This window comes from Nanorana parkeri, unplaced genomic scaffold, assembly GCF_000935625.1.
Source record: "Nanorana parkeri isolate BGI_ZX_2015 unplaced genomic scaffold, ASM93562v1 scaffold504, whole genome shotgun sequence".
Taxonomy (NCBI): domain Eukaryota; kingdom Metazoa; phylum Chordata; class Amphibia; order Anura; family Dicroglossidae; genus Nanorana; species Nanorana parkeri.
The window spans coordinates 39,641-63,737 of NW_017306772.1; the positions used below are offsets into that span (position 1 = coordinate 39,641).

The 24,097-nt window shown below is 42.0% G+C and overlaps 1 protein-coding gene across 2 annotated transcripts in view; it reads left to right on the forward strand.

The window, feature by feature from the left end:
- Positions 1-24,097, forward strand: part of LOC108790809 (F-BAR domain only protein 1-like) — a 129,128-nt gene that overhangs the window by 16,713 nt on the left and 88,318 nt on the right. For both annotated transcript variants that reach the window (XM_018561160.1, XM_018561161.1), the window contains exon 2: positions 5,248-5,310. The gene's annotated coding sequence lies outside the window, so the exon portion shown is untranslated. The remainder of the gene's footprint in view (positions 1-5,247; positions 5,311-24,097) is intronic.

The window sequence follows — 24,097 nt, forward strand, 5'->3', positions numbered from 1 at the left end:
TCCCCCCCATACATACACGCATGCAAACAGGCGTCGGGTGCTCATACGTGTGAAAACGACGATTTCGCCCATTACGCCGCACAAGTTACATATCGCCGTCGGAATGAGAGCAATAATTGTAGGGCTATCAATCACTGATAACACTAAACTGATGAGCGGTAAAAGCTTTTAAAGCGTCACCTATGGTCAATTTTGGGCATGGTAGTTTTTTTCGATTTCGCGGGTGCGCGCAATTTTAAAGCATGACATGTTTGGTGTCTATTTACCCGACGTGACCCCGCTTTTTATATTTTACCAAAAATATGGGTAATAAATGGGTGTGGTTACTAGGGGTGTGGTCACTAAAGGGTGTGGCCACTGAGGGGTGTGGTCACTGAGGGGCGCTGTAAAGCTTTCTCGCACAGGGCGCCTAAAGACCTAAGGCCGGCCCTGTTTAAGACCAAGCCAAAGCTTGCACTGATTAAGATCTGAAACAACAAGATTTACTGCTGTTTGTTGGACCTGATACCAACTTGGCAAGTGATGCTATCTTTTTACATTTCACTATTGACATTGCATAGAGAGTGACTGTATCCATCACAAACATCATCTTGTTTCTATGGAAAATCTGGGATTTGTTCCACAAGCTGTGACTCCCCAGCCCTTTTACCCATTTGAAGCTAACTTCAACAACCGTGAAAGTGCTTACCTGAGAGTAAAGACTATTCCAGTATCCTTTCCCTCTTTACACCTTTTCACTCCTACCATATGCATGCAAGTGGTGGTTGAGATATAAAGGCACCGGGTATATGTGCTTCATATAGTTTAACCCACTGCGTGATGTTGCAGTGTGTGGTATAGCAGAAATATGGATATCTCCATTGATCATCAAAATCTTGGACTGGATTCATTCATTTGAAGCACTGTATAATTACGCAAGAACGCTTTATCACTGCAATATTTCCAACAAGACCTCTGCATATATGGGGTAAAGTAATTTGAGTTTTGTTACACAAAGAGTTTGAGTAATATTTAACCATCTCCAGGAGAAAGATACAAAGGGGATAAATTAATATTCATTACATGATGGGGATGCATATGAAAGTCTTTCTCCTGATACATCTTGATACAAGCTTTTATCTTTGAACTGACTTTAGTCACACGTGGACTCGTTTGCTTTTACTTGATATTACAACAAAGAGTTTTCATCAAGGTTACAATTACCGGGATCCCGTGTTTTAAATATTTTTAACCATTTATCTGGATGAGGTGTTGCAATATAAAGAATAGATTATTGTGAATGCATCTCCTAATACACCTGTATAATTAAGTGTGATTTATTTTTTTTCATTATGAATTTGTTGGCTCTTTTTGTCTGAGGTATCTCTGCTATCAATAGGGCTTTGTTGCAATATTAAAGTGCAATATAGGCTTTGACTTTAGAACTCCTTTAGCAGACCAAGTTGTCCAGCAAACGTGGCCGTTAAAGGTTGAGGTAAACCATTTAACACTGACAGGAGTGCTTACAATGGTCAACTTTTAATCCAGTGGTAAGAATGCCCCCCTTACAGATGGCTAAAAAGATCATTGGTGTCTGCATTTACTTATCTGAGAGACAGAAATTGCTCATTCCTCAAGGAACCCCTAACAGCCTCTGGAGGAACCCTAAGGTTCCATTGAAGTGTTGAGGGAGCCTGAATAGAGAGTAGGCCCCCAAAGTCAGCATCAATGGTTGTTAAGTAAGCTGTTGACTGTAGCCAGCAGGGTCCTTAAGAACCAGTGACACTACAAGTGGGCGGGGCCTGATGGGGACGCTGAGGTATTGGTATCGGCTATGGTATCCCCCCCACTGCCTGTTTGTAAATCGGCAGTCGAGCGGACCTGATGGGGAACTAGTACCTCAGTATCCCAATCGGGCTCCGCCCCTTCCCACAGTATAAGTTGTTAGCTGCTGCGTCTGTGTAACAACAGGTGTAGTGGCCAAGCAGAAACAGCCAGTTCACACCACAAAGAGTGTGTCCCAGAGCATTCCGCCTCTGGAACGCAACCCGGCCACCTCCCTGCATTCAGGGGCGGGAGGGGGCGTGGTGATGCATTGAAGTCAATGGCACTGCAGCCACGCCCCCCACCCGCAGTGCGATCGCTCGCACCCGATCACGTGGCACAATAGTGCCTGCCTTCCGGTCCAGTGCGATCTGCAAAAATAGTACATGCAGTATTTTTGCAGATCACACTGGACCGGAAGGCAGGCACTATTGTGCCACGTGATCGGGTGCGAGCGATCGCACTGCGGGTGGGGGGCGTGGCTGCAGTGCCATTGACTTCAATGCACCGCCGCGCTCCCTCCTGCCAATGAAAACAGGGAGGCGACCAGGTTGCATTTCTGAGGCCGAACGCTCTGGAACGCACTCTTTGTGGTGTGAACAGGCACTAATGCAGAGCCTGTGATTTTTATCAGGCTTAGCTTTACTGAGGACAGAGTGTCTGGTATGGACACTTGGGCCTTAGTGCGCCTCCACAATATTAGTGCTTATGCCAAATTTATATACCGGTTCCAACATCTACATGAATCTTGGGCAAGCACCGGCATTTGTCTGACAGGATTCTTAAGAGTGTTGTAGATGCTCTTTTATGAATTCCTTTTATAGGCTTAAAAAGGGTAGATATGTGTAGCCACACACCTAGATGTTAGGTTAGTGTGGTCATACCTTTTTACAGATGATTTCTGATGGTTATGAATTACTACATGCTGCACACAATTGTCTCTCTAGCACAGCGTTTCTCCACCTTCCTTTTTTTTTTAAAGTCCCGGTACTCTCAGGCCCCGTTCACATTGAGTGGTTCGCAAATTGCGCGTTTGTCACGCGATTTGCATTTTGCGCGATATCGCGCAAATGCTTGCATTGAGCAAGCTTGAATCGCGGCTAAATCCGCTGCAAAAAGGGTCCTGCTGTAGCGACGCATGACCCGCGACAGCAGGACCCTTTGCCCCATTGAGAAGCATTGGAGAGCGATATCGCGCGGTAAATTGCCGCGATATCGTGGGAATTGCCGCGCGGTAAATTGCCGCGATATCGTGGGAATTACCGCGCGATAAATCGCTCAATGTGAACGGGGCCTTAGAGTATGCAAAAACTCAGAGCACCCCATCTAAAATATGAAACCCATACCGTATTTTTCCGTGTATAAGACGCTACTTTTTCATTAAAATGTTTACCCAAAAATAGAGGTGCGTCTTATACACGGGGGCCGAGAGGAGAACCGCGGTTTGCGAAACTGCCGAAAGCGCAGATACCACTGCAAACTAGTCTCATGAGTGAAACTTCGGATTGCAGAGACGAGACAAGTCTTCCTCCAATCGTAAATCTTTTGTACCTGACATCAGCTGTTGCTGGGGAGAGTGGAAGAATGCTGTTATCTTGCCTCTGCAATCCGCTCTCCCAGCAACAGCTGACGCCAGGCACAAAAGATCCACGACTGGAGGAAAACTGTTATCTAGTCTCTGTAATCCGATCATAAATCTTTTGTAAACCGACGTCCGCTGCTGCCAGGGAGAGCGTGTAGCCAGTGCCAAAGCTGTAATGTCGGAGCATAACGTGATTGACTCAGAGGTAAATGTGATGAATTACTGTATTTTTCCGTGTATAAGACTATACTTTTTTCTTAAAATATTTACCTAAAAATGGAGGGGCGTCTTATACACGGGGGGCCGAGAGGAGAACCGCGGTTTGTGAAACTGCCGATACCTCTGCAAACTAGCCTCACGAGAAACTTCCGATTGCAGAGACAAGCTAACAGGTTTCGTCCAATCATGAGCCTTACGTACCAGACGTCAGCTGATGCTGCGGAGAGCGTGTAGCCAGTGCCCAGATGCAAAAGGGAGCAGTAATGTCTGAGCATTCTGAGCCCATAAAAATGCCAGAAAACCAAAAAAATACCGGTACCAGTAAGCGGCTGTCTTACTCTGCAAAATTTAAACTGGATGTAATCAGTTATGTAAAAGAGCATGGAAAATATTGATTTCTGAATTTTGGGTAAGAAAAGTGGGGGGTGTCCTATAGATTGGGACGTCTTGTAGACGGAAAAATACGGGTAAATGTAAAAATGTGTGGGTTTTAGAGAGCACCCCACGCAAAAGCACAAAAAAAATTGGGGGCCCCCCCCCCCCCTTTCACTTTAGGAGCCGCAATTGTAGCAGCATAGCAGAGTGTGGGAGGCAGAGCAGGCCTGGATAAAGGTGAATTTCTGTTCTTTTCTGAATGGATCCCACCTGATTACCTGACAGAACCATGGAAAGGCATGACACTGCAAAACTTTCAAGGCACCCCGGTTGAAAGGCTGCCATGGCACATACATTATAGTCATAAAGTAGAACTGCAACTTTGTTAATAAAGTTATGTTTTTCAAAATACCTTCTATAATCTGACCTGCAATTAATTTTCCTCCCATGTCACCAGCCTTTTTGTAATCCAAATACAAGTTCCTTCAGTTTACTGCCCAATTTTGGCTGTGCAACAGTAAGCATTGTAAAGCTATTTCCTGAGGAAGACTTGTAGTTTAGACTGCTACCCTAGTTCTTGAGACCGCAGAGGTGACCTCAAAATGTTCCCAATGCTACTGTTGGGCAGGATTGAAAGAATCTCAATTGTCATTCAATCCTGCACAGTCACACCTACCTACCGGGCTGCACTTTAACATACAAATTCTGAATACAAGTAATGTCTACCACCCGAGCCCTGCTCAGAAAGGCCTAGAAAACAGGTCCTAGGGGATCAAGAGACATGTAGGTTTAAGAAATTAGGTGGGCCGCAAATGGGAAGTTCCCCCAAGTGCCCTGGACTTGCAAAAAGCGTTGGAGAGGAGGAATGACATCACGGGTACTGTACACCACTGTATACAACGCTAGATGAAACAAGGACAAAATTAGCAGTTTGGGTGTGGTGACAGGTCTGAGGAAGACCATAAATTGCAGTGGTGAGATAATCCTGTAGTTTGAATGCACACATTTGGTGTGAATGTAATATGTTATATCTGTATTGCAGGGTACATGTAGATGAATAAGAATACCGCTGTGAGCGGTAAACCATGTTTTCAGTCTTTTTAGAAACCACAATGAGGTTGTTTTTTTTAATCAAATATATAAATGCTGAATGTCATATTGATGATAAATTGGTATTCTAGTTGCTATATAGCTACCATATGAAATAACAATGACTTCCAAATCAGCTGCTAGTGAGTGAAACCTAAACCTGTGGTATCTCCTTGCAGTGATAACCCTTTCTCCGCTGTCAGTAGAGGATGTTGAAGAGGGAGCTACAGAACCTAGGCACTGTGAGTACTAGTCTGCAAGTTTATATGGTAGAACCTGTGTGTAGTCTTATTTCCTCATACCTCAAAGAGATGAGGCTTTCAGTAGTATCTGTTCTACATTTATAACAGGATTAACCCCTTTCATTCAGAAGAGTATTTTAAATAACTCCCCACAGATTAATAGGTCTGCAGCTGTCTTGTTAAGCAGCAACATGTTATTCATCCTTCTGTCATGTACAGTTGTGCTCATAAGTTTACATACCCTGGCAGAATTTATGATTTCCTGGCCATTTTCCAGAGAATATTTATGATAACACGAAAACCTTTCTGTCACTCATGGGTAGTGTTTTTGGCACCTGTCAGAATACCCAATATAAACAGCTGGATTCCTCAATCGACACACTGTGTTGATGGAGGAATCGGGTCAATTTTTCTTTTGTTCAGCTTGCGGGTTGAACGAAAAAAATTAAGTCTCTATGGCCAGCCTAAGAGTTCCTGGCCATTGTAAGCTGTCTGGTGCTCCCTCTTTCATGTCCCCGCTCTCTAGCAATCACTTGATAGCAGCTAATAAACTATGGCAAATCACACTTTCTAAGGTAAAGCAGCTGCGCCAGCAGCTGAATGTACACAGCAGGCTCTTGCCTAATAATATCACCAAAGACCTACCGAGCCTCCCCCTGTCCCATTCATCTGTCAGCGGCAGGATTTTGCCGCCAGCAGCTGAATGTAAACAGGAAGCAGTGGGCAGTGCAATAGCCAGCCTGCTATTGGCTATTTCAAATTGCAAAAGCCAATAGCAGGCTGACTTTTAAACCCACCCACTGCTTGCTGTCAATCAGCAGAGGAGCAGACCTGAAGGAGAAAGTTCTCCTGCCCACTGCCATCAGGCAGTGGGCAGGATGCAATAGCCAGCGTGCTATTGGCCATTTCAAATTGCAATAGCCAAAAGCAGGCTGGCTTTTAAACCCGCCCACCACTTGCTGTCAATCAGCAACCGCGGCACCCACTATGGCAATTTCACTGTGTTTATTATCATTGATATCGATACGTTTAACCGATACCGATAATTAAAAAATCGGGGAATATTGGCCCCCGGTTATCAGTAGATTGTAGTTTGTCCCTACCGCGCATTGCTGTAATGCACAATAAAACACTGTACCAAAAGCCCTAGCATACAGTCTGTATGGATATGATATCCTCCCTCCCTTTTCTGATTGGTTTGAAACATTCCAACCAGCTGGGAAAATAAGGGTGTAGGAAGCTAAAGTGAAAGTACAGTAAGTAAAGTGCATTCATGCACAGTTTCACAGCTCTTATCTAGACTTGCTGGAGAGCTGTTAGAGGAGAGCGGGAGCAATAAAGACTTCTTACAACAATCTCCATGCACAAGTACTGATAGATGTGAGAGCAAATGGAATGGCATGGGTCACTTTAAGCAGTAATGTTTACATTTAAATGGAGAATAACTTGAACTTCCCCTGTTTGTTTGTTTATTTCTCTAGCCCCTCTGCATCTTTGCATTTATTATTTGGATGTAGACAATTAAGATGACCATATACTATACAATTTGATCGTACAACATCCTTTTGATTTAGCAGCAACTGTGCAGCGCAAAGACCTCCCTAATTTGATACAGATTGAATGGACCTGTATCCCAGAATTGCTTTGTTTTTCTGGCTTTTCTTTCTTTTTACACCTTGTACATCATATGTGCTATATGCTGGCTTATCTGAAAGAAGTGGCGTTGCTTGTAATACTGGAATAATATGTGTATATTTTTACAAGAGACTAGGGAGTAGATAAATGTGCACAGTGGCCAGCCTTCTGCTGTACATTGGTAATTTATTGTGTTGGTTAAGAGGTTTTTCGTTGTACATTGTCACATCACTGAATAAAGGCCTGTTTATAATGGCACCTGGCTACATTGTCCACACTTAACCCATTGAGCTTTCGGACCTGTGTGGACCAAAATAATTTTTGTTATGAGCCCACTGATTCAGCATAAGTTTTGTCATTTACTCATTATACTGAAGTATTACTTTAGGGGTGGACAAATTACTATGGAATTCAGAAGCCAGTCTTGATTTTTTTTCTTTTTTGTGGTGCCAGCTCCATTGACAACAGCTAGAGAGCTTGGCACCAGCTGTAAATTTTAGGTAGCATTGGCTACCTAAAATTCCTGGCATTTGTACAGCCCTGTGCTACCTATTGTGGGTTTTTTTTCTTTCTTATTGGGGCTTGTTGTCTTCCAAAAATATTTCTGTATATTGTTAAGAAAAATATAACTGGTATAAATACAAAAAAGTAATGTAGTAGTTTTCCAATTTAGCCAGAGATAGCTTTAGGGTTTGTCCACACAATGTCCGGAGCAGATCTGCAAACGTCAGTGCAGTGCTTTTTGCCGCAAGTTTCTTTTGCTTAAAATGGTCTTGCAGGTGCAGCCCAGTGCATTTGTATGCGTTTTTGATACGTTTCCATGCTTTCCAGTTAATTCAGACTTGAGAAAATGAGACCAGCGCTGGTGTGAACAGAGCCCAGAAATACCATAGGGATACATTAGGATGCTTTTTTTGGTCCGGGAACAAACTGTTCTGGTCTGGACATGATCCAGACATAGTGTGAGCAAGTCCTTAAAGCAATTGGCAATATTAAAATCATAAAAGCTAATTTTATTCTTTAATTTGCCTTTTAAGGACATCATCAAAGCTGTCAAAAAAAAATAGGGGAGAGGTGATTTAATTAGGGCTAATACGGGTTAGCTTAGAGTTAATAAGGAGTAACATAGAAACTTAAACTCTACACCAAAATATATTCTGATCATTTACTTTTTATTCAAGTTTTGCATAGATACAAAGGTATAAATCAGCACAAACATAAGTTTGAAATAAAAATAAACAAGAAAACATATTTCCAATTAAATTATACAATGGTATAATCCAAAAGGAGGGGAAGGGAGGGAGAAAACCTTTTTCTCATATTCACGGGAAAGAAAAAACATCAGGTAATGAAGCAACGCCATTAGGGCTCTCCAATGATTGCCAAGGGGACCACACTTGTTCAAATTCGGGGATAGTGTTACACAATCAATCCGTTAGATATTCCAAGTTATGGATATCATGAATCCTTCGTAGCAATTCTGCATGTGACGGAGGTATAGGTTGTCGCCATTTTAAAGCTATAAGGCATCTTGCTGCAGTGAGGACGTGGTTAACAAGTTTAGTAGTAGTGATGTTTTTATGTTGCGGTCGGTCTCAGATGTGAACCCAAATAATCTCTACAAATATGCGAGTGAAAATTCACCTCCTGTTTAGTATGCCAAATCCAAATATTTAAATTATAAGTATTTTTGACTGTGCAACAGCCAAAATAATAAGGAAAAGAATAAGGAGACACAAGGAACTGCACATTCATGTTTATTAATGTATCAACAGCAGGTCTAATGTTGAGAATTAGATTGTGATTCACAAGTTTGTTGAAGCCAAAAATACTTATAATTTAAAAATTTGGATTTGGCATACTAAACAGGAGGTGAATTTTCACTCGCATATTTGTAGAGATTATTTGGGTTCACATCCGAGACCGAGCGCAACATAACAGCATCACTACAATGGTTATATTATCACACATTGTTGCAGCTGATTCATTTGTTTGATATTGTTTTGACACATACATACTCCCAGCGCAGCTATTGTCATCTATTCAAGTTTAGTAGTAGATTTCAAAAAGTGTGGAATAGGGAGGCCTAAGAGCAGATATACTGGATCTTCTGGTATAATCTCATCGACTAATATTTGGAGCAGAGATATTATAGACTTCCAGAAGGGACGTATCTTGGAACATTCCCAGAATACATGCAGTAAACTGCCCTTTGAGGTTGTACATCGCCAGCATGCTGATGGCAGCGAAGGATTCATATGATGTAACAAATCTGGAGTACGGTACCAGTGATAGAGAATTTTGTACTGATTTTCCTGATATAAAGTGCAAATAGAGGTCTTGCTAGCGTTAATCCAGATCTCCTCCCAGTCTTCCATGTCCAATGCCCAAAGCCCTCTCCCACTTTAAGCATATAGTTATGTTTAGGGAGGGGAACGGCAGGAATCGAGTTGAGTAATTTATAAATGTCTGTTATCAAATGTTTACGGGTAGGGCCATCTAAGCACAGTTTTTCGAATGATGTTGATGGCGAGAAAATGAGTGAAGAAACTGTATATGCAAAATGTTTGATCTGAAGAAATGTAAAAAGGGATCTGGTTGGTAGATTAAACCGAATTTGTAAAGTAGGGAAAGGCAGTAAAATCCTGTCTACTTTGTGAATTATGTCACTGAAGCGAAAGAGGCAATGATCCAACTAGGGACGGACAGTATAATGATTAAGTGTAGCGGGTAGAAGGGGCGTATAAAGAAATGATCTTGTAGGAGTAGTGGTTGAGGTGAGATTAAATTTAGACCTTCTTCTAAAATTCCAAATATCTTTAGTATGATGCATAGTAAATAAAAGCGGGGGGACGTATATAGACTTGAGGTTAGGCCATAGGAGGGAGTTTAAATGTAATGGGGAGATCCAGAGGTTTTCTATTTCTGCCCATCTGCTAGGAAGGTGTAAGGAGGACCGGGAAGCCAAATGGCGCAAGTGAACAGCTAAGTAATATTTGAATATATCCGGGAACGCCAGTCCACCCAGTGATCTGGAAGCTATTAAGACTGTCCTGGCGACTCTATGAGCAGCGCTGTCCCATGTGAATTGGAGAAGTAGGCGTTGCAAGATTTTAAGATCTTGTGTAGGGATTTTGTCCCAAAATAGTAAAGCAATTTTGGCAGGATAATCATTTTAATTGGTCATTTTAGTTTAGTTAGTTTAAAAACACGTCCTTTAATTTGTACGCCAGAGATGTCTGGATAATTCCTAATGTGGCTTGCCAATGACTCAATACAGAGAGTGAATAACAAAGGGGATAGGGGACAGCCCTATCGAGTACCGTTGCGTATAGGGAAAAAAGAGGATAATGAGAAAGGAAGTCTAATAGCTGCGGAGGGGGTAGAATAGAAATTAATAATGGCATCCAAGAAGGGTCCCTGTATCCCTGCGTGTTCTAAGGTAGAGAATAGAAATGGCCAGCTAAGGCGGTCAAATGCCTTCTCAGCATCGAGGGTCAAAATCATGGATTCTGTTTCTGAAAGATTCAGGATTTCTATAAGATCTTTTGTACGCCTTGTATTGTCTCCGGCTTGTCTGCCTGAGACAAATCCGACTTGGTCCCTATGTATCAACGAAGAAAAAAAAGAACTCGGACGTATTGCCAATAATTTAGAAACAAAAATTAAATCTGAATTCAAGAGAGCAATCGGTCGATAGCTGGAACATTCCAAATGGTCTTTACCAGGTTTAGGAATTACTGTAATATAAGAGGCAAGCATACAACTAATTGTATATTTTTAACAAATGTGAAATGAGGATGGGGCTAAAAATTTTGTAATACAGATAAGGAAAGCCGTCTGGACCTGGAGCCTTGCCATTAGGCCAGCCTTTAATAACTAAAGTCAACTCCTTAGATGTAATAGGGCGGTTGAGAAGTTGTATATCTTTTTATGAGATATGGGGGGAGGGATATTCAGAGACATAGTTCATAATGCGCGTTTTTAAGGTGGGGTCTTCAAGATTAAATGCGGGATCTTGTATATTATAAAGACCAGTGTAATAAGCATGGAAAATGGATGCCACCTTATCAGGGCAAAATTGCTCAATGCCATTTGTGTCCCTAATAGAGTGGATAGAATTTTGATTCTGGTCTGCTTTAAGTTTTATGGGCAAGCATGGTGTGGGCCTTATTACCTCTTTCATAGAATTTCTGTTTAACTGAGAGCATCGATTTCTCCACCGCTGACATATCTAGTTGTTGGAATTGAGATCGAACAGAAATAATTCGCCGAAGTAGATTAAGGGAGGGAGCAGATACTAATCGCCATTGGAGAGCCTCAAGTTGGGCTTCCAAAGATAGGCGTTGATACTGTGAATCACGTTTAAGCTTGCCGGAGAGTGCGATGCAATGACCTTGCATGACTACTTTCAGAGCTTCCCATAAAGTACTAAAGAGGTCCACAGCACCTTCGTTCAAGGAAAAATAATCAAGCAGGGAAACCTCTAGTTGAGATTTAGTTATTTCATTTTTAAGGAGCCAGTCGTTTAGCCGCCAATTGTAAAATTTTACCGGGGGAGGGAACAAACGTACCGACAGGACTATAGGAGCATGGTCGGACCATGTAATGAGAGTAATATCTGAAGAAACAGTGGCACGTAAAGCTGTAACATTAACTAAGAAACAATCTATTCTAGTATAAGTTTCATGAGCATTGGAGTAAAAAGTAAACTGCCTATCTGTTGAATTCTGAGTTCTCCAGACATCGGACAAGACGTGTCGTTCAAGCAATAGTTGAAATTAATGTGCGAGTCTTACTGCACCCCCAGGGGTGGAATTTTCAGCGATCCCCAGTCTAGCAAGAGTTGGGGACAAGAGCACATTGAAGTCACCACCAATAATTAAATATTGGTGGGGTATGGAGGCCAATTTTGAGAGAACGGTTCTCAAAAATGGTATTTGTCTAGTATTTGGGGTATATAGATTACGTAACGTGATCTGATCGAGTCCCCACGTATATACCTACCCCCCGGGTGAGTAAGAACTTCTGATGGTTTAAAACAGGGGTCCTCAAACTACGGCCCGCGCGCCAGATCCGGCCCGCCAGGGTCCTTAGCCCGGCCCGTTCGGCCGGGCCAAGCTCCCTAGATCAGCCACGCCCACTAGCGCGCGCCCACTAGTGCGCGCCGACAAAGTGAGTCAGGGGGAAAAAAAGCTGCCCAAAGTATTTTAAGAGACTTGGAGATAAAAAGAAAAATAGAAAAAAATCTGTTTGTATAAAATTCAGACATCTAGAGGTGACTGTAATTGCACAGTCTAAAATGTTTTCCGTCTTGGTTGAATCTTAGGCCAATCTGACAGGCAAAACTTTTGATGGTGCCAAATCTTACCAGCCCCTTCCTACCTTTTTTTGCACTTTTTTTTTTGCCAGCAAGATGGCTTAGGGACAGGTTTTGACGCTGCCCTACTGTGTTGCAACAGCCCGTAGTTTGGTCATGACCGTAGGGTTTGCTAGGCTGCTCTGCTGCCTGCACTTAATACTTGCAGTAGCGCCCCCAACAGAATCGCTTGAATGAAGTGAACCCATATCTAGTCTCTTTAAGGAAGTGAAGGCATATCTAGTGAAGCCAAGACCTTAAGGTGCCCATACACCTTACAATTATCTGCCAATTTTCATCAGCTATCTCGTTCTTGTCTGAAAATTGGCCAGTTGATGGGAAGTGCGCAATCGCAATTACTGTACAACCGGCAGATTTTTGTCTTTCAAGCAGGCTAGAACATTTTCATCTAGTTGGACGAAAATCGACGAATTAGTGGCGTTTTCATAGAACAAAAATCTCAAGATGAGAACTGCACATGTTCAAACAAAAATCTGGTTGTTTGATCGATGAAAATTAGCCAGGTGGTGGTGCTGAGGAATGATCGCGAACGAAATTGGTCTGTGCATGATGGGCTGTTTGAACGAGGGTGCAATGTTGGGACAAAAAAAAGTTGTACAATGGTTGTAAGGTGTATGGCCACCTTTTAGAGTGGGTGACAATTAAGACATGATGATGAGTGAGTGTTCCACATGGCAACATTAGAGGATTCAAACTAGGGATGCACTGAAATTTCAGGCACCGAAACATAATGTCCGAAAATGGCATGTTTGGCAAAATGCCGAAAGTGCCATCTTTCAGCCGAAATTGTGGTGTATCCCTAGTTTCTCTCCCCGCTGGGCGCTGCTCTGTGTCCCCTATGACACAGTGCAGCACCCAGCGGTGAGGAGAGAAACGGTCACAGGAGGCCCAACGGTGCGTGGGCAGAGAGTGCTGTCAGTGCCCGGTGTCTCTCCTCCCGCGTTGCTCAGCCTCTGGTGGCAGATAAGGAGAGCAGCGGTGTGGGGGCGGAGACAGCTGTCACAGGAGGCCAGGCCAGCGGTGCAGGGGAGGAGTCGGCTGTCAGAGGAGACCGAGCTCTCCTCCTCGCACCGCTGGCCTGGCCTCCTGAGTCAGGATGGAGAGCGGGTACAAGCACTCTGTGATCAGTGACTGCTCAGTGTTTGTAAATAATTGAGGACAGAGTATGTTTACTCTGTCCCCAATTATGAATGAATGGGAAGTGATCTACATTACCTCCTGTTCATTCAAGATTGTGGTTATAGTAAACATACTCTGCACAAGATATGAATGAATAGGAACACTCAGTTTAGAGGATTCCTGTTCATTTATAACAGGGGCTGCAGAAAAAGAGATTGAGAACTCAATCTCTTTTTTTCTATTTTAAAAAGGAAATATCAGGGGTCTGTATAGACCCCTGATATTTTCTCGAAGTCCCCAACAGTAAAGTAAAAAAAAAAAAATATTTAATAAAGATTAAATATTTGAAAAGGTTAAAAAAAAAAAACATTTTCGGTATCGGCCTGAAATATCAATATTTCTTTTTTTTTTTTGTAATTTTTGGTTTCATTTCGGTGCACCTTTTAATTCAAACCTTCAAACCTAATTTTTCACTACCAAAGTGTTTGCAAGGAGCTGCAAAATTCCTTCACTGAGTCATATATTTGAAGTCGTCTAAAGCATGTGTTAAACTCTAAAGTAAACATATAATCTTCTATATAAGTATTTAAACAGTATACATAAACTTCTGTTCAAACACCACATAAATATGGTGAAAAACATTTGTAAAGAATTTTCTCTTTTAGTTTTCTTTGGTGCCACATATGGTAGCTTTCCAGCAGCCTGTTTAGGTCTGATGCTGTTATATGTTGCTGTATCTTTAGGGCTCATTCAGATTATATGCATTACAGCAACATGTATAACAATCATTATGGCACCTCACAGCATTACTACAGTAGCAGGCAATACACCTGCAATGCGGTGCATTTCACTGGGGAAAAAAAGGACAGTGGTACATGTTCATTTGTTTCAGTGTGTTGACAGTTCATAGCAGAAATCTGTATTGGCCCTAAAACAGTATGGAGGCCTTTACGTAAGCTTGCTGTTAACTTCTTTATTGCTATATATTGCTCAGTGTTGGTGCTCACATAGATTAGTCAACACACATTTTGCAAAGGCATGTTAACGTGGCAGTACAGCTTCTGCTTGTTTTTGTAAAGCTATGCAAATAAATCCTTTATTACACATAAATACTTTGATTTGCTTGATGATTATAGAAATTATTACAAAAGTAAAAAATAAAAATAGGAATATGTCTCTTACTATGCCATTGCAAAAGGCAGTAGAACTAATGGAAAATAATGTCCACTATTTGTAACTATAAAATCATGAAGCGGAACATAACAACATTAAAGAAAGTAAAGCTGAATTCAGGGCAAATATTTTTTTTTAGCACTTTAATAAATGTAAAATGTCCTACCTTCAGTTAATTCTTGCATAAAGTGCTGCAGCTACTAAGAAATCACGCCCTAAATTATGCACAATAACGGCTCTCTAGCCCTCATTTCCTGTGTGTAAGACTGGTAGCCGCTATGCCCCCAGTACAGCAGCACATGTCCAGACTCCAGAACACTGTAGTGTGGCACAGTTATATCTAATTCTGCATACCTGGCTGTATATTATACATTAAAAAATTTAATATACGTGCTCACGTGTAATATATACGTGTAATATATGTGCTCAGCCACATCCATTTTCCACCATATGGGGATACAAGGCTTAGTTAGATAGAATAGCAAGCAGTAGTGATTTTTTTTTTTTTTTAGATGGGGTGGTCATAATAGTCAGGCCACTCAGTGTATATCTCTATATCTCTCTCAAAGTCCCACACTAATGGTTAGATGCTAAGATGGGGGCGAAGTAGCCTCAGAAAGGGGTGGGGGCAACAGCTATACTTTTAAGCCCCGCTGATCCAAAACTCATGGAAATGTACATAGAATGCAGACTCCAGGCATAAGCAGGAGAAATCAACAATCCACTCATGATATAGGTGTGGGTTAATTAACTGTAGAGTAAAGTAGGCTATACACGGTGGAAATTTCAGCTGGCTCTTGATGAACCAGCCAAAATTCGCACAGTGGGTGCCCCTGTTGGCACCTTCCGCCCGGCATCCCTTGATCAGCTGATCGAATGAGTGGTGAGCGTAAACATATATGGTGTCAGTCCTGCTGTGCCCCTAGCCCAAGAAAGAACCAGTCCAGCAGGGCCACACCTGTATAATATACCCACAAACCTAAATTCCTTTTATTACAAGGAAAAATATCAAAACTTGCAATGTCGGTTGGTCATGCTTCAGACATATTAAAATGAGCATTTGTCAGTGCTCAGCCCTGCAGCCTGCACAGTCTGATGATGGCTGTCTGATTTGTCCCTGCATCTGGGAAGGGCTTCTCTGCGGTATATATTTAATACTGCTAGTTTTGCTATATGACAGAAGTAATTCAATATGAGACTCTTTAATTAACCTAGTGGCAAGGATGGGAAAACCACAAACCGTTAACAACCTGTACTACGTAAGTCATTGACAGACATTTAGAGCTGGTGTAGCTAGAGCTCATGCATATAACAATTGATGCCATGGTTGCCGGATAAGATTATGCAACCAGGGATAGTACCCATATGTTTATATATGGAGTAAATACAGTATTATCAAGGAAGAGGTAAATCTTCCCTTTTAAAAAATAGTTTTAGTAATTCCTGCCAGTAGGCAGGGCAATGCTCCATAGATAAATTCAGAAGGTATTTAGAATGGCAGCAATTGCCTGTTTGCAAATATAGTTCATAGAAGTGAATGCAAGAAAAGGCTCTCCAAATGCATTAGGCAAGGTTTCCATAATGGGCAGTCAATTATTAAATAAGTACATGTTATCTTGACAACAGGTAAGGGGAGATAAATAAAGAAGGAAATGGCAAACAGATTTAAACTCATCTGTTTCAGGGTAGGAGAGGTCTGGCCAAGTAGGTAGAAACCTGATGGATGCATACATTCTAGCATGGAAGCAATCGGGTATTTGCTACCATTGGACAGTGATCCTGTGACTTTTGAGGTAGGGGTGTTGTCCACCATTTTCTGGATGGTAAGCCCGGTGGGAGGGGCTTAAAGAGTGAGTCAGTTGGACTTGTAGTATTTGAAAAATTCCCAGTTGTGTCGGCAAGTCGCCTAGAGTGCGAAGTAATGCAGTATGTTCATCTTTAGAAGTAATTACTTGAAAGGTGTACTTCAATTTATAATATACTCCCTGGGGGGAATTTATCAAAGCATTTGTGACAGTTTTAGTCTCTTAGATAATGTTTTTTTTTTTTTTTTAATGTGCAATTCGTGCGTTTTTGTGCAAGTTCGCAACTGTTTACATCTGCACTTGTGCGGCTGTCTGAAACTGGAGCATTACCTAACAAAACAATCGTAACTTAAGAAGTCCCCTTGACCACTTCTTCAAGAAGAGACGGTTAAGCTTTTTTTATTTTTTAATAAATTCTTTATAGGTATTTCCATATTGTATAAAAACAAATAACAGTCGTACAAATAGTACAAAAGGTATTTCAAGGACGACCCAAATAGTCATAGGATAACATGTGATAACCACCTTGTAGAAGCGAACACACGTCAGCTCAGCGATAAAACTTATATACTCTGCTCCATTATATCACATGCTTATTTATGAACTTTAGACACATAACATCTTCATGCTTATAAACAAAAATGTTGCAAGGCGGTTAAGAGAAGAATGAGAAAAGAATGTAGAAAAGATGAGAGGGCAGTAAGGGCGGGGGAAGTACAGATATCTCTCAGCGAACTTCCAGAGGCTCCTGTTCTAACCTCTACATGACCCGGCCAGTGGCCTGGTTATACTGTCAGCCATAAGAGTACTCTAGATGGCGGCCGTCCCGCATCACCACCTCAGGTATGCCAAAGGTTGCCATGGGGCATCCACGGTCCGCTCTGCACCCCCCCCCCAGCATTGCTGCATAGTCTGGGGACGAGATGAAGTCCGTCCAGTAGAACCAGGTGCGATTGAACTGTGTTACTCTGTGGCTAGCAGAGCCAGGAGATCATCCATCCTGTAGATCTCCCCAACCCTTGTCAGCCACAGTGAGATCGGTGGTGCAGATGTGCGCTTCCAATACAAAGGTATGCACACTTTCGCCGCACTAAGCAAGTGTACCAAGAGAGATCTCTTGTATCGGTGTAAGGGCATGGGGGCCAAGTGGAGCAGGTATTCAGCCGGATCGGACCCCAAGCTAACCCCAGTCAATTTGTGGCATATCTCTGCCACTTTCCCCCAAAACTCACTGAGCCGTGGGCATGACCAGAATATATGCAGTAACGATCCCTCCTGCTCCTGGCAACGCCAACAAAAATGGTATGCCAGACCACAGTGTCCTCCTCCGTTTTGGCTTAAAACATAATAAATGCACTGAAACCCTAGGAGTATTTGACATGAAATTTTTTTTGTTTCTTAGTTGCTTAGTTTTGCAAAAAACCCGCCTAGAATCGTACGATTTTCGGCGGGTGTACAGCATGTTCGTAACACTGCCCGTTCGGCGCTGCGGTCATCGGAAGCCCGCCCCTCAGCGGGGCGGGCTTGCGATCATCACAAGTACGATCTGCCTGTCCAAGATAGGCAGATCGTACGTTTTTTAAATTACCTTACAAACCCGCCCCGCGGAGGTGCGGGCTTGCGATCATCACAAGTACGATCTGCCTGTCCAAGATAGGCAGATCGTACGTTTTTTAAATTACCTTACAACCATCGCAAGACGAAAGTCTTGCGATGGTTGTAAGGTGTGTGCCCAGCTTAAGAGTGGTCATGGGAAAAAGGTGTCTCCACTGAAGCTTTATCACTCCATGAATCCTTGTTTCCACGACAGCCCAAAATTTTCAAAATCAAATTGTCACAGGGACAGCAAGTGAGGTGAAATCTTCTGAACATGGGCACACACAGCAAAACAAACTTTACAGGGGGCAAACATTTTTGGCTGGAGTTACACCTAAAAAATGTACCTGTTCCAACTTGCATACAAATTCAACTTAAGAACATACCTACAGTCTTACAGTCCTGTTCTTGTTCGTAACCAAGGGACTGCCGGTATGTGCCTCTGGGGTGATGCTTACAACATTTTATATTTCCTTTTTGTTCTGTATTTCTAATAATGGGTTTTAGAGGTGTGTGTGTGTGTGTGTGTGTGTGTGTTGTTGATTAATTTATTTATTTTTCTATATAATTCTTTCTAAAACTATTTAACCTTTCTAAAACTTTGTACTATGTTTTTAGTGCTGTTGTGTTTATTATGGAATATTCCCCCACTTAGTGGTCAGAGCCCTCATTTATTTGCAATGCAAACATTCTCTCGTCTGCTCTATTAGGCCTCATGCACACTAGCAGGCTGCGTTTAAGCCCAACAGAAGTTATCTGGTAAGTATAAACACAGGGGTGTGGAATTTGAATCGCCCGATGCCCAGGACATGCAGTTGCGGGCACCGGGTGTTTTTTATTTAATTTTTTTATACATTTAGCCCTGCTTCAGGCAGGCAGGGCTAAATGTAGAACAGAGAAGCCACCACTCGTTTTGTACAAGTGATCTCGACGATGCCGCCAAGATGTGTGCTGTATTGTGGTAGCCGGGCAGCAGCGCTCTCTAACACACAATTGTGCATTAAAGGGTAGGTTTACTTTTCTAAGTAACTTGGGAAAATTGAATTACCTGCTCAAATCTGGCCCCATCTCCCCCCTCCCTCTATACTTACCTTTTGACGAACAGTCCTTTTCCTCCGCCGCCGCTACGGGTGTACTATCTGTACCCCATACTGCTGCCCAGTGTAGCCCTGCGCCGAGGATTTTAAATTTCGCTCGTAAATTGTACTCGTTGGTCAGCATGGTCACCTGACCGCACTAACCAATGAGAAGCACTTCTTTGCAAGGTTCAATATGGTTTTGTTATTTTTTTTGTATCGGGACGAGTAGATTGTCATGAGGGACAAGTACATCAGGCCCCAGCTTTAGTCCTTGGACAAGTAGTTAAAAAAAAAATAATTCCACACCCCTGAAACAAGTTTTTTTTCTTCCCAGATCACTTTTTTTCTGTGCTGGGCTAGGTCACATTTACACACATTGACACACATTTACATGCGTGTAGTCGCATAAACTGGGCTAGTCGGATCCAGAAAACAGAAATTTTGGGTAAACCGACCTGGATGCTGCTGGACACCTTGGTTTCCATTAATTCATAGAAAAGCATTACATGAGTCCAGGTGCGTTTAGAAAGGAGCTCCAATCGCACCTGAACTCAATGTTTTGGTACGTTGTGTGCATAAGTCTTAACTGTGTTTAGTGATTATTGTGGTATTTATTGTTTAAAGGAGAACTATGAGGTGAGTGAAAATCACTCATCCTCATAGTTCAAGCCGACGCGTGACAATGAAACTGTCACACGTCGGCTCAAAAGATCGGGAAGTGAGGGAACACATACCGTTGCTTGCTCACTTCTCAATCATCTCCCTGCAGAGAGCAGTGACTGCCAGTCACGGCTCCCCGCAGGGATTCCCCCTTTCCCCCCTCCGATCTCCCAGCGCTGAGTGGAGGAACGGACAGGGGAGGGGGCAGGTACAGCTGGCTCTGCCTCTACATAGGAAGAGCCAGCTGTCACTCACGCAGCTGGGTGGATCTCGACAGTATTGTCAGGATGCGTCCCATCTGCGGCGGTCTCAGTATACCGTGAGCTGTAGCTCGCGATATACTGAGCGTTGGGTCAAGGCAGGAGGCTAGTTTATGTCCTCCCGTGACCTTAAAGAGAACTATGGGGAAAACCACTTACCCCATTGTTCCTCTTAATGATTTTGTAATGACACAGTGAGGGCATAAGCTATTTATTGTGTATTTTTTGTTTTATTCGATATGCAATGATTCATTGAGGCTGTATTCTTATTTTTATTTATTCATTTTTCTCTTTATTTATTTATTTGTCTAACCATATGCTCAAGGGGCATTGTGCTCTCTGCTGGTTGTACCTCTATTTCTAGCCACCATCCAGTTCACCCCCTGCCGGTTATACTATTAGCCATGATATACCGAGGATATTTTTTAAGAATATTTTTATTCTTGTATTCATTTTTTGCAACCATATTCTTAAGCTTGGATTCACACTGTCCTGTGTGCATGCATCAGGTGTGGCAATGCACAAGTGTAAATGGGCCCATATAGTTTCCCTTTCACCCTAAACTGCAGTACATAGTTGTGCATCATATGCACGGGAAAGAACAGGGTTTCTGTTTGTCATGCTGCAAAATGTATGTCATACTATATTAAAGTGGAAAGTAAAGTATTTGCAACACTAGGTGACTGTACTATACTGTATGCAGTACATGCTACTAGATTAGAATGGGCTGCCAAAGCACCACAATGCATTAAAGACAGACTCATACTTTGTGATGCAGTGCACTGTACCAGAATGTACAGATGGTTTTATCTGTGCATTGTGTTGTGTTGGAACATATATGTGTATTGGGGTGCTGCTCAAAATGAATGGCAGGGCAATGCGCTGCACGTTGTTCATTGCTTTGTTTTGCAGTAACAGGGTAAGGAATTTGTTATCACAACACAAAGGTGCTAAGCTGGCCTCAAAGGAACATGTCAGGATGATTGTACCTTTGCACTGCTAATGCTTTAACTAGTGCTAGGTACTGCCATTACCCATCTCTTGGAAGCAGTGCTAGTTATAGAGCAGTTTTCATGATGCTGTAGAGATGTGTTGTGTCCCAGAGCTTGCACCATTTCTAGGAGTCGGGCATTAAAAACCTCTAGTGCAAGACAGAAGCCTTAACCACCCTGACAGGTTCCCTATTGACAATTTCAGAAAGTTAAGGTCTTGTTAGATCGGTGTTATTTTCCTGCTTTTGACGTGTGCTTGAAATGTATGTCAAAAATAGGTCCACAAATCCCCATTGACTTTAAAGAATAAGTGCACTTTCAGACAAAATGCACATATTATTTTTTTCTTTTCACCAGAGTTCAGCTTTAAACGGTCACTTGCAGTCACAGCAGCATTAAAAGTGTTGCAGGTAAACTGATTAAATCGATTTATCTTTTAAAGCTAGGTGTGTCTGCCTTTGCATTTCCTTTCGTTTTTTAATAAGGAAAGCTTACTTTACAGGCTTTTTTATCTTTCTTTAGAACAGGGTCCAATGTAGTTACAAAAGGAGAGAGTGTGTTTGTTCTGTCCTTTGCTGTAATTCACTGCAATGACTAATCTACACTTTATTGACTGCTCGCTGTGAGTTTGCTATAAAATTTGCTTAAAAGGGATGGATTGATATGTTTTACCACACTCTGATTATACTAAAAGTTATTTATTTGCAAGGTTTTTAAAGTGGAATTAAACCTTCTCTTTTTTATGTTTGCATATATCTAGTGCTAGCAAGCAGTAGACATATGCAAAAACATAAACACATTTTAAAAAGTTACCGAACAGGTTATTACTTACCTCTGTCTACGCCACTCACTCCTGTACAAAGATCTGAAGATTCTCGAGCGGCCATGAAGGATCATGAGGCGGGTGCATGCGCAGTAGAGATCTTCGGCTGGGAGAAGATGACCCGGTAGCATGCATGCGCACAGACACCGTGTGACAGGAAGAGATGGGAGTGAGCACTGGATCAGGGGCTGGCACCAGCGCTGGAGGGACTCCTGAAAACTAGCGGAAAGAAGATGATTGGATCAAGAGGCATCATTTAAGGTAAGTCCTTAAAGCAGCATGGGGGATAAATAATTTATTTAAAAAAGCATGGGGGAGGTGACTTTAATGTCACTTTAAGTGGATTCTTGTACTTTGTATAGGATTACTCTTTTTAATTTTAAGTCCCATTGATTTTCAGTTAAAATGAGCCAGTCAAGAGGACAACCAGTGCAAGACTCTGGTATGCTCATCAAACTAAAGGTTAGAGTAATGTCACAGTTGTCTCAAAAATGACAGCAATGGATCATTTGGAAATATTTAGTAATGGCGATCTCTAGACAGATACTTCTAGATAATTGCAGCCTTTTTATTGTTTGCATACCTTTTTTTTTTTTCCTCCCTGTTCTTCTCACAGTGGTCACTCACAGTAAGGACAAATTAATCCATCTCTCTTTACTTCCTGAAACTCTGGATTTGGCTCCAGGAACATGTAACAGTGCAAAATGCTTTTGCCCCCCGAGATCTTGTGAGATTTTACAGTTTACAGATGAGATTTCCCAGAAAGGCACAGGCGATTTAGCCTTGCCAGGATGCATCTGTGAGGCCAGGGCTACATCACTAGTGCCTCACTCCACTAGGAAATGGAAAAAGTAATTGTAAGTAAAACCAAAAAATGTTTGCAATAAATGTAAGATACATTTATATCAGCATGCAAAGCTGCATGCTGTTGGGACTTTTAGTGAAAGGGGCTAAAGGTAAGCTTTAAGGATGTTTCCTTTTTTTTAAAGTTGAAATTTAGAAATTAGAAAAAATATGTGGTGTTTTACTAGTGGTATTAACCCTCTGTGAAGCAGGCACCAAAAACGTATTGTTATAGTGTGGTGGCTTTAGAAAGGCTGAAGTGGAGAGACTAGTCTCTGGGATGTGACTATTATGCATATTGGGTTGCCACTTCACCACACAATTTAAAATAAATTTTATAAGTGTAAAAAAAATACAAAGGTTTTTCAAAATGTGCTGGTGCTTTACAGATATCTGTTTGTTTTTTTTCTTTAAAAAAATAAAATAATTGCTACAAGGAGGCCCACCTTTGTCTTTTTCTTTAAAAGTTTTAAATTCCTTGTTTTCAAGTAGGTCCCCGCAGCACTCTTCCCCCTCGCCCCTTGGAAGGGTACCTTTCCCCTTCACACCCCTCCTCTCCTCCAAACAGAATGATGGCAGAAGAAGCCTATGGCTCCTCTGCCATATAGATAGGCAGAGCCAGCTGTCACTCACGCAGCTGGACGTATCTCGTCATCGATGTCTCAGTATACCGCGAGCTGTAGCTCGCGGTATACTGAGCTTAGGGTGACGGGAGGACGCTAGTTTGTGTCCTCCCGTTACCCTAATGAGAACTATGGGGAAAAGCCCTGACCCCATAGTTCTCCTTTAATACTACTTTAACTAGTTAGAATGATAAAAAGCCCATGTGTTTAGGGTCCAAGGAAGGCATATAGATGTCTAGCATGATAGAGCAGTAACAGAAGCCACATAATATACGGGATTAAAAGCTTGTGAAATAGCAAATATTTTTTACATTTGTCATGAGGCTGGTACATTAAAAATGATATCCTTTTATTTAAATTACTCTTGTGAAGTCCTAACCTAGGGCCAGACAAATCCCAGGAGCCAGGTAGCCAATGTTCCTTAAACGTTACAGCTGGTTACAGCTCTAGTTGCTGTCAATGGAGCTGGTTGCTAAAAAAAAAAAATCCTGCTGGTTTCTGAATTCCATAATAATTTGTCCACCCCTGTCATAACCTGATATGGCAAAATCAGAGTTGACTTCTTTAATTTTCCATTTGAAGGAACATGTGCTCCAGGAGTAGGTACAAAAGGAGCATTATGACAGCATATATGGAAAGGTTTTGTAATTGTTGTATGGCATCTACTGTCCTGGCTAACCAGATATTGATCATTATTGGAAGACATCATTGAGAACAATGTTAGTAGGAGGCTTGCAGGGTTATTTACAAAAGGGTGAAGAGTTTGGAGAAGACAGGAGAAGTGACCAATCTAGAACAA